Raw genomic sequence first — 12317 nt, 5'->3', positions numbered from 1 at the left:
ATAGGTCAGCCAGTTGATGGAATAAACCACTATAATTCCACTAGACAATAATGTTGTCAATGTACTGGGAGGCCATTAAGGGACCAAGGAGGCAGGTTGTGCTTTAGGGTCACCTGCTGCCACTGGCTGAGGGGTTAAGGCATCAACACACACAGGTTCTGTGTTCTTTGGTGCAACCCAGGACCTTGGGGACTGCCAGAATCCCCACTTCAGTCACAGGAGTGGAACAGGTGGGAGCTGGTGGCCACCATAATCTCCTCCTCCTTGGAGAACTTCTTCCTATCTTTTCTCTCCGTAGAGCATTTGGATGACTGCGAGGGCTTCTCTGAATAAGTTTCAGGTGGTGGTGGTGGTGGTGGTGGTGGTGGTGATCGCAAACCCCTGCAACCAGCAACCTGTGGCTCCTTTAACCACTGGCTGATGTCCAGTTATAGACCAGCAGTAGCTTTCACAGGCAGTGTGTCGAAGGATCCCTTCTTGGAATTCCGTCACCAAAGGGGGTGGTGACATCTTAGCTGCAGCCTGTTGATAGATAAGTTAGTTTGTCCAGTCTTCTATTCTTGTATTGTCTTATCTTTCTGGAAAGCTGTGCAATCTGGCAAGCAGAGAGAATGGTGCTTTCCTCAATTAACACAGGTGGGGGCATTTGCATGCAGCAGTCATCCACAGTCTCTACAAATGGGGCTAGCAATACAACGTGAAGACGTGGCCAAATTTCAGACAATTGAAGCCCGCATTGGGGAGGGGGTGGGATAGAGAGAGAGAGAGAGAGAGAGAGAGAGAGAGAGAGAGAGAGAGAGAGAGACATACATAGGTTCCGCATCACATCGGTATAGCATCACCTTGACCTTTTCAGGCAATGAATCAGCCTCAAAGACCAAGATGAAGGCATCGGTAGCAACCCTATTTTCCTTTGGCCGCCTGTGACACACAAGACAAAGTTGGCATGTAGCTCATCGTCAGATTGCAAGAGCAGGTCTTGGTGAAAAATGATACCCTAGCCATATTTAGACTGTTATGGGGAATGGCAGTCACCAGTATGTCATTCAACTTATTACTAATGAGCAGCACCCGTGACTCGGCAGGGGATGCAGTTTTGATCAAAATTCATCCACTTTTCATTTTAGAGATGGCTGCCAATTCCCAAACTTGTCTTTTATGTTCTCCACAAAGAATAAGGGCTTTGTGGCCAAGCATGAATCCCCATCAGTCCTTGTGCAAAGCAAGTATTGCGAAGAGTATTTCTCTGCTTGCTGCTAAGCCCTATGTTTCTCTCGTGGCACAACCAGGGAAAGAAACATTTTGGGATCATATCTCTCTGCATTAAATGAGGACTTTACTTCCATAGAGATTGCTGGGGCTGTATGGCCACCAGTGTGAGGTAGCTTCATTTGTGGTTCATCTGCCATTGTGCCACCCACTCCAAACAGGGGCTCTCCCCATGAACACCACTCAGTCTCAGCAGTGGCTACCTGGCCATTAGTCTCTTGCTCGGAGTCCCCTTGCCCCACTTACTGCAGGCACATACTCCTTGTCACATATTGGGTGTTTTCAGCTCAGGCGCCAACAGTGTGATCACTGTGTGGTGAGGGGGTAACCATCGTGCAGGTACTTAATGAACCCTCCCACAACAGGATAGCTGCTGTGATGGGTTTTGGGTGTATTACCTTAGTAAAGGGAAGAGTGCAGAGGTGGAAGGGCACAAAGGTGGAGCACACACCACATTGGGTGACCTTTCCCATGTGACCCGCACTTCTGGAACTTTTGAAAATTGGTGGCAGGTCAAACCCAACAATGGGTACAATGTGTTTATTTAATGAAAAGTTTTAGAAACTGCCAGAAGTGGAAACACGAGTCCCAAATCATAAACCAGGTCCAAGCAGATCTACGCCAAGAAAACCATCTGATGGGGAGGCAGAGGGGGAAAGGGATTGTAGAAGTATAAGCATGCAGCATGGAAAGAAAGTAATTCTGCAAAGGCTGGGGCCCCATGGTATCCAAGCACATCCTCAAAAAGGTGTTGAGCCCCCTTCTTAGCTTCTACCAGCATATTAATTGACCAAACAGCTAATTTGTGTATGGTCGGTTCACAGTGCCCAGCAAGCGCAATATTTCTGACCTCCTGCGGGTGCTTTAGACTGAGTCTTGTTTCCCATTCCTTGCCAAGACTGCTTCACTCACAGTTCCGCTTGATAACTTTGTGTCTGGTGTGTGTTTTTATTACCTCTCTATTGACACTGTCCTGGTATTTCTCCAGGTACGTTTGTGCTAAAATGCTGGTGCATTTCTATTCCATTGCATGAGTCTCAGACAGAAGTGCATTTCTATTCCATTGCATGAGTCTCAGACAGAAGTGCTGTGCAACTGCAGACTTACTAGGGCACAGTAGATAGGATGCTGCTGGTGTTCTTGGCAGCTATCTTTGATGGTTTTTCCAATATACAACTTACCACACTGGCACGGAATCTGGTATACCATGGCCTTCTGTAAACTGAGGTCACCTTTGATCCTCTTCAGTAATGTCCATGTTTCATTGTGTGCATAGAAGACAGTTTTTACTTGGTGCTTTTTCAGGATGTCCTTGCTTTTTCCTAATTGCATGCCAGTGTGTGACTGTATAAAGACTGTGGCTACCTATTTCTTCATAACTTCTTCCGTATCCAAAGGCTGTACTGTAGTTGTAGGGCACAGAGTGCGCCTGACATGCCATTCTGAGTAACACTTTTTTTGGAACACTGTTCTGAGACAGGGGAGAGACACTGCATCTTAGATGAAGTGCGCTATGTGTACCATCATCTCTGGCATTTGCAAAACTGCATACAGTAAATGTAACAAATTTTACATCAGGCAGGCTACTAGGAACTTTGACACACATTTTAATACCCAAGTATCAGTCTGCCTTTTGGTGTAAACGTACAAGTATTACTGATTGTATTCATCATCATTTTTAAATTTTATACAGGGCTCCTAAAAGTTAACCTTTGCATACTGTCAAGGAATTTGGGATAAAAAGTTACTACAGGTGACAACTTAATGTATTTAACTGAAAAAGTGGGTTTAATCAGAACTCTTCAACTGATGAGTACCTGTCCTCATTTGTGTATTTCATGTTGTGTTGATCTCAAATCATGAGCATGTCAATTGTGGTGTAGAAGGAGTCGAATACAAATATGTTTATAAAACAATAATTTTTTACATTATATTTTTTAAAATACAACCACACACTAAATAAAGTACATAACCTGATACCTGTAGCTCTCCTTAAATATTAAAAAAATGTAGCAAACTTGTACATTATTGTACTTTAACACAAATGACTAGATAACGTACATGTAATGGCACACTTCTTTGATTATTTATGAAAACAAATAACAGGACTGCAATTCTATGGTTTATAATTTGGAAAACAGCAAAAATACATATCCACAGTGTACAGAAGTTCCTTATAAGGTAAATGTAGTTCATCATAAAGAGTATAGGTATTTCACATCCATAAAAGACAACCATCTGATAAGAACTAAGATAATTCATGTATTACAATTCAATAATTTATCACAGACAATTATGGTTTCTGTTGTTGTTGTTGTTGTTGTTGTGGGCTTCAGTCCAGAGACTGCTTTGATGCAGCTCTACATGCTACTCTATTCTGTGCAAGCCTCTTCATCTCCGAGTAACGAGATGTAACCACTACAACCTACATCCTTCTGAAACTGCTTAGTGTATTCATCTCTTGATCTACCTCTACAATTTTTACCCTCCATGATTCCCTCCAATACCAAATAGGTGATCCCCTGATGCCTCAGAACGTGTCCCACCAACCGGTCCCTTCTTTTAGTCAGGTTGTGCCACAATTTCCTCTTCTCCCCAATTCTATTCAGTACCTCCTCATTAGTTACATGATCTATCCATATAATCTTCAGCATTCTTCTGTAGCACCACATTTCGAAAGCTTCTATTCTCTTCTTGTCTAAACTATTTATTGCCCATGTTTCACTTCCATTTATGGCTACACTCCATAAAAATACTTTCAGAAAAAGACTTCTGTGACACTTAAATCTGCACTCGATGTTAACAAATTTATCTTCTTCAGAAACGATTTCCTTGCCATAGCCAGTCTACATTTTATATGCCCTCTACTTAGACCATGATCAGTTATTTTGCTTCCCAAATAGAAAAACTCTTCTACCACTTTGTCTCGTTTCTTAATCTAATTCCATCAGCATCACCTGATTTAATTCGACTACTTTCCGTTATCCTCGTTTTGCTTTTGTTGATGTTCATCTTATATTCTCCTTTCAAGACACTGTCCATTCCATTCAACTGCTCTTCCAGATACTTTGCTGTCTGACAGAATTACAATGTCATAGGCAAACCTCAGAGTTCTTATTTCTTCTCCAGGGATTTTAATTCCTACTCCAAATTTTTCTTTTGTTTCCTTTACTGCTTGGTCAATATACAGATTGAATAACGTCGGGGACACGCTACAACCCTGTCGCACTCCGATCTCAATCACTGTTTCCCCTTTCATGCCCCTTGACTCCCATCACTGCCATCCATTTGTTTTCTCTACATATTGTAAATAGCCTTTTGCTCCCTGTATTTGACCCCTATCACCTTCAGAATTTGAAAGAGAGTATTCCAGTCAACATTGTCAAAAGCTTTCTCCAACTCTACAAATGTTAAGAAACATAGGTTTGCTTTTCTTTTATCTGTCTTCTAAGACAAGTCATAGGGTCAGTATTGCCTCGTGTGTTTCAACATTTCTACAGAATCCAAACTGCTCTTCCCCAAGGTCAGCTTCTGCCAGTTTTTCCATTCGTCTGTAAAGAATTCGCGTTAGTATTTTGCAGCCATGACTTATTAAACTGATAGTTCGGGATTGGAATTACTGCATTCTTCTTGAAGTCTGAGGGTATTTTGCCATCTCTTACATCTTGCTCAGCAGATGGAAGAGTTTTGTCATGACTGGTTCTCCCAAGGCTGTCAGTAGTTGTAATGGAATGTTGTCTATCCCCAGGGCCTTGTATCAGTGCTCTGTCAAACTCTTCATGCAGTATCGTATCTCCCATTTCACTTTCATCTACGTCCTCTTCCATTTCCACAATATTGCCCTCAAGTACATTGCCCTTGTATAGACCCTCTACGTACTCCTTCCATCTTTCTGCTTTCCCTTCTTTGCTTAGGTCGCGTTTTCCATTTGAGTTCTTGATATTCATGCAAGTGGTTCTCTTTTCTCCAAAGGTCTCTTTAATTTTCCTGTAGGCAGTATCTATCTTCCCCTAGTGATATATCCTCTGCATCCTTACATTTGCCCTCTAGCCATCTGTGCTTAGCCATTTTGCACTTTGTGTTGATCTCTTTTTTGAGATTTGTATTTGTTTTTGCCTGCGAATTCTCTCAAAAGACAATTTCGTAATACCTAATGTAGTGAAAATATCCAAAGTATGTGGACTTTATATTTTGTTTAAGTCTCCAATGCAAGAGATCATTTTGATTGCATATGTAGGCTTGCACACAATGGTAGATGATTTATGCAGATCAAAAACAATAGTAACACTCAGTGCGTATGCTTGGGGACCTTATTCAACATGTTGAAAAGGCTATTCAGTAGCCATAGAGGGAACAGAGTGCAACCAACTGCAGATTGTGGTGCATGTTGGAACAAATGATGCCTTTTGTCTGGGCTCCCAGGTCATTCATGGCAGACAAGGTTTAGGAGACCAGCCTAGTGCATCGAGTTTCAATGAAGTTCAAGATTTTCTGCACTGTCCCCAGAACTGATATGACCCTTTGGTTCTTAGTCGAGTGGAAGGACTGAACCAGAGACTTTGAAAGCTTTGTGACAAGCTAGGCTGCGACTTCCTGGACTTGTGCCATAGGACTGAGAACTGTAGGGCCCCCCTAAATAGGTCAGATGTGCACTACACATCAGAGGCTGTTACTCAGGAAGCTGAGTGTGTGTGGGATGCTCACAAGGGGTTTTTCAATTAGGAGGCTCACCGTCTTATCCAGATAACGATAGCTGTAGGAAACCCAGAAGTTCAAATGTGTGTGAATTCCTGAGGGACCAAACTGCTGAGGTCATTGGTCCCTAAACTTACACACTATATAAACTAACTTATGCTAAGAACAACACATACACACACATCCATTCCCGAGGGGGGACTCGAACCTCCAGCAGGAGGGGACACGCAATCTGTGACTTTGTGCCTCAAAGTGCCAGAGTTTGAAGCACTCATGAAAAGCAGTGAAACTCACATAATATTGGGCAAAGAAAGCTGGTTGAAACCTGAAACTGATGTCATGAGATTTTTGGGGAAAACATTGCTTTATATCGAAAGGATAGGCAAATGGGAAATGGAGATCATGTATTTGTCGCAGTAGGCAAGAAAATCATATCAGCCTTGGTAGAAATTGAAGCTGCATGTGAGACTGTTTGGGCAAGACTCAGTAGCAGGGGTGGACATAAAATGATAATTGGATCCTTCTATCACACACCAGATTCATCTCCCGATGTAATCGAAAACTTCAGAGAAAACCTCAGTTCAGTTGTATGTAGGTTCCCCCATATTGTAATCACCGGTGGAGATGTAAATCATCCAATAATTAATTGGGAAAATTACAGTTTTGTTACTGGTGGGTATGATCACACCCCCCAAGACACCCTTACCTTCACTGAAAACTACCTCGGAACATATAGTTAGGAACCCCACTCCTGATGGAAAGATATTGGATCTAATGGCAACAAATAGACCTGACTTCTTTGAGGATGGTTACATCAAAACCAGTATCAGTAACAATGACATGATTGTGGCAACAATGATTACCAAAGAACAAAGTACAAACTAAAACAGCAGAAAGATATATATGTTAATTAAACTACATAAAAAAATCAGTAATGTCATATCTCAATGAGAAACTTGAAACTTTCAGCACAGGTGAGGAGCATGAAGAGGAACTCTGGTTCAAGTTTAAAAGAATAGTTGACCATGCACTGGATAAGTATCCAGTAGAACAGTTCATAATGGGAGAGAACCTAAATGGTATGCGGTCACTGAAAAGAAACAGAGATTAGTGCGTAACAGGTGTAAGACAAAGTGTGTGGCTACAGGTAGATCAAAACAAATTGCAAAACAATTTAGAAAAGATATCTGTACAGTGCAAAAATTGGCAATTGACCCTAAATACTGAAAAGTGCGAGGTCATCCACATGAGTGCTAAATGAAATTCATTAAACTTTGGTTACATGATAAATCATTCAAATCTAAAGGCTGTAAATTCAACTAAATACCTAGGAATTACAATTCAGAAAATGTTGTTGGGAAGGCTAACCAAAGACTGCGTTTTATTGTCAGGACACTTAGAAAATGCAGCAGATCTGCTAAGGAGACTGTCTACACTATGCTTGTCCGTCCTCTTTCAGAATAGCTACTGTGTGGTGTGGGATCCTTCCCAGATAGGACTGATGGAATTCAAAGAAGGGCAGCATGTTTGTCATTATAGCGAAATAGGGAAGAGTGTGTCACTGAAATGATATGGGATTTGGGATGGACATATTTAAAACAAAGGCATTTTTCATTGCAGAGCGACCTGCTCACGAAATTCCAGTCACCAACTTTCTCCTCCGAATGCAAAAATATTTTATTGTCCAACCTACATAGGGAGAAACGATCACCACGGAAAAATAAAGGAAATCAGAGCTTGTACAGAAAGATGTTCGTTCTTGCCATGTGCTACACGAGATTGAAACAATGGAGTGTGGTTTCAGCTGACTGAGACTGCAGATGTGTGTGCAATTTGCCATTGCTTGAGTATGTGTGTGTATGTGTGTCTATTGCTGACAAAAGCCTTAATGGCTGAAAGGTATAATTGTGTGAATCTTTTTGTTGTGCCTATCGTGACCTAGCATCTCTGCTATATGGTGAGTAGCAACTTTCCTTCTCTAATATTGCTACTAACAAACAACAGTACTTACATTTTGACAGTTCCCACCCACACAGCCTTGTCATTCGAGGCAAATGTATTTATTTGGATGCAGACTCTTTACGGCAATACATCATAACTCTCACTTCCGCCTTCACTGGACATATCTATCCCAACAGCCTGGTTCACAAACAAATCATATCCAATCCTGGTACCGAGCGAGGTGGCGCAGTGGTAGGACACTGGACTCGCATTCGGGAGGACGATGGTTCAATCCCGCGTCCGGCCATCCTGATTTAGGTTTTCCGTGATTTCCCTAGATCACTCCAGGCAAATGCCGGGATGGTTCCTTTGAAAGGGCACGGCCGACTTCCTTCCCCATCCTTCCCTAATCCGAGCTTGTGCTCCGTCTCTAATGACCTCGTTGTCGACGGGACGTTAAACACCAATATCCTCCTCCTCCTCCTCCTCCTCCAATCCTGGTACTGCTGATCCCTCCAAAAAGCAACTTTGGAGCACACCATTTGTCACCCAATATTATCCTGGTCTTGAATGTATCAGTCAGCTACTTTGACAAGGCCATGACTTCCTAAAATCGTTCCCTGAAGAGAGATCCGTCTGAGATTCTGCCCATCACACCTAGAATAGCTTCCTGTCGCCCTCCCAGTTCCGCAATATCCTTGTAGACCCTGCACCCATCTCCCTACCTTATGACTTCTACCCTGTGACCATTCCCGCTGCAAGACTTGCCCTATGCACCCTCCTACCGCCACCTATTCCAAACCTGTTAATGGCAAAACGTGTACTATCACCACCTGTGAAATGACACGTCATATACTAGCTATTACGTAAACACTGTTTGGCCTTTTATATCAGCATGACAACCATCCAATTATCAGTCAGGATGAATGGGCATAGGCAGAGGGTGTATACAGGCAATACCCAATATCCTGTTGTAGAGCATGCTCTACAACGTGACAGTTGTGACCTCGGTGCCTGTTTCACCATATGCTCCATCTGGATTTTTCCTCCAGACAGCAATTGCTCTGAACTCTGCAGGCGGGAACTAGCAATACATGTCCATGGTTCTCGCCACCCACCTGGCCTTGTGTTTCAGCATTTATTTACAGTAACTACTACTTTTTTCACTCCAGTTCAGTTTTCTACATCTTTCGTTTCCTGACTTATCTACTTTTTGCCATCCCCCCTCCCGTCTGTTACATACAATGCTCGTAGCTTTTTGCTCTTATTAACTCGGGCACATATTTTAGTAGTAATCTCTGTCTTGCATATTACCCTGTTTTACACCTTTGAGCTCTCAGGTTTTCAAATCTCGTCCAGTACAGTACCCAACATTCAGTCTTTCCTTCTCATACTGTCCAGTAAATCTCCACTGACCCAGGGTTCTGGGTGACTTTTCTGAACTGTACCCCTTTCCCTTAACCTCTTCAGTCCTTTTCCTTCATCCCCTCTTCGTTGCCCTTCAGCTCTTCTGCCAGAAGGAGCCAATTGCTCCGAAAGCTTATAAAAGTTAAATCCTTTGTGTGTGTGTGTGTGTGTGTGTGTGTGTGTGTGTGTGTGTGTGTGTTTTTTCCCTGCTGCAGCTTACCATTTCCTGCATTTAGAACCATTCGTCATACAAACTAGAAAATTTAAAAAAACACGTGACCCTTGTTATGAATACCGTTGTTTGTGATATGCACTCTATATAGTACCATCATTATAAAACAGTCATTCCATCTGTTAGATGATAAGTTCATTCACTGTAATTACTACCTACAAATGTAGTATATACAGTATACACAGTTCCGTACAGTAAATGGCACAACTTCAGTAATAAATATAGACTTTGAACAGAAGTCTGTAGCTAAGGTAGAATTTTCAAAATTTTTAGGTGTGTCCATTGATGAGAGGTTAAACTGGAAGCAACACATTGATGGTCTGCTGAAACGTCTGAGTTCAGCTATGTATGCTATTAGGGTTATTGCGACTTTTGGTGATAAGAATCTCAGTAAATTAGCTTACTATGCCTACTTTCATTCACTGCTTTCGTATGGCATCATATTCTGGGGTAATTCATCGTTGAGTAGAAAAGTATTCATTGCTCAAAAACGTGTAATCAGAATAATTGCTGGGGCCCACCCACGATCATCCTGCAGACATCTATTTAAGGATCTAGGGATCCTCACAGTAACCTCACAGTATATATATTCACTTATGAAATTTGTTGTTAATAATCCAACCCAGTTCAAAAGTAATAGCAGTGTGCCTAGCTATAACACCAGGAGAAAGGATGATCTTCACTATGCAGGGTTAAATCTGACTTTGGCACTGAAAAGGGTAAATTATGCTGCAACAAAAGTCTTTGGTCACCTACCAAACAGCATCAGAAGCCTGACAGATAGCCAACTACATTTAAAACATTTAAAAATAAATTAAAACAATTTGTAGATGACAACTCCTTCTATTCATTGGCTGAATTTTTAGATATAAATTAAGGGAAAAAAAACTTAAACATTAGTGTCGTGCAATATTTTGTGTAATGTAATATCTTGTACAGACATCTTTTATTAACCTGACACGTTCCACATCATTACAAAGAGTCGTATTCATGATCTATGGAACAAGTATTAATCTAATCTAATCTGTCTTTTATATAATATTATGCCAAAAACTGTTTACCTTACAAGTCGTCCTCTCAAAACCTACAAATAATTAATTTATTTATTAAACATCGGTTTCATCAAATCTTTGATACAGGATATAAATTATTTTGTAAGTTAATACACGGTACACCACAGCAAAACTGATTCAGTAATAAACAATTTTAACTGTTGTTGTTGTTGTGGTCTTCAGTCCTGAGACTGGTTTGATGCAGCTCTCCATGCTACTCTATCCTGTGCAAGCTTCTTCATCTCCCAGTACCTGCTGCAACCTACATCCTTCTGAATCTGCTTAGTGTATTCATATCTTGGTCTCCTTCTACGATTTTTACCCTCCACGGTGCTCTCCCTTGATGCCTCAAAACATGTCCTACCAACCGATCCCTTCTTCTAGTCAAGTTGTGCCACAAACTTCTCTTCTCCCCAATCCTACTCAATACCTCCTCATTAGTTACGTGATCTACCCACCTTATCTTGAGCATTCTTCTGTAGCACTACATTTCGAAAGCTTCTATTCTCTTCTTGTCCAAACTAGTTATCGTCCATGTTTCACTTCCATACATGGCTACACTCCATACAAATACTTTCAGAAATGACTTCCTGACACACAAATCTATACTTGATGTTAACAAATTTCTCTTCTTGAGAAACACTTTCCTTTCCATTGCCAGTCTACATTTTATATCCTCCCTACTTCGACCATCATCAGTTATTTTACTCCTTAAATAGCAAAACTCCTTTACTACTTTAAGTGTCTCATTTCCTAATCTAATTCCCTCAGCATCACCCGACTTAATTTGACTACATTCCGTTATCCTCGTTTTGCTTTTGTTGATGTTCACCTTATATCCTCCTTTCAAGACACTGTCCATTCCGTTCAACTGCTCTTCCACGTCCTTTGCTGTCTCTGACAGAATTATAATGTCATCGGCGAACCTCAAAGTTTTTACTTCTTCATGAATTTTAATACCTACTCCGAATTTTTCTTTTGTTTCCTTTACTGCTTGCTCAGTATACAGATTGAATAACATTGGGGAGAGGCTACAACCCTGTCTCACTCCTTTCCCAATCACTGCTTCCCTTTCATGCCCCTCGACTCTTATAACTGCCATCTGGTTTCTGTACAAATTGTAAATAGCCTTTCGCTCCCTGTATTTTACCCCTGCCACCTTCAGAATTTGAAAGAGAGTATTCCAGTTAACATTGTCAAAAGCTTTCTCTAAGTTTACAAATGCTAGAAACGTAGGTTTGCCTTTTCTTAATCTTTCTTCTAAGATAAGTCGTAAGGTTAGTATTGCCTCAAGTGTTCCCACATTTCTACGGAATCCAAATTGATCTTCCCCGAGGTCCGCTTCTACCAGTTTTTCCATTCGTCTGTAAAGAATTCGCGTTAGTATTTTGCAGCTGTGACTTATTAAACTGATAGTTCGGTAATTTTCACATCTGTCAACACCTACTTTCTTTGGGATTGGAATTATTATATTCTTCTTGAAGTCTGAGGGTATTTCGCCTGTCTCATACATCATGCTCACCAGATGGTAGAGTTTTGTCATGACTGGCTCTCCCAAGGCCGTCAGTAGTTCCAATGGAATGTTGTCTACTCCGGGGGCCTTGTTTCGACTCAGGTCTTTCAGTGCTCTGTCAAACTCTTCACGCAGTATCTTATCTCCCATTTCGTCTTCATCTACATCCTCTTCCATTTCCATAATATTGTCCTCAAGTACATTGCCC

This window comes from Schistocerca piceifrons, chromosome 1 (genome assembly GCF_021461385.2).
Source record: "Schistocerca piceifrons isolate TAMUIC-IGC-003096 chromosome 1, iqSchPice1.1, whole genome shotgun sequence".
In the NCBI taxonomy this organism is placed as follows: Eukaryota; Metazoa; Arthropoda; class Insecta; order Orthoptera; family Acrididae; genus Schistocerca; species Schistocerca piceifrons.
The sequence above is the reverse complement of the archived record's forward strand: the minus strand, read 5'-3'. Positions refer to the sequence as shown.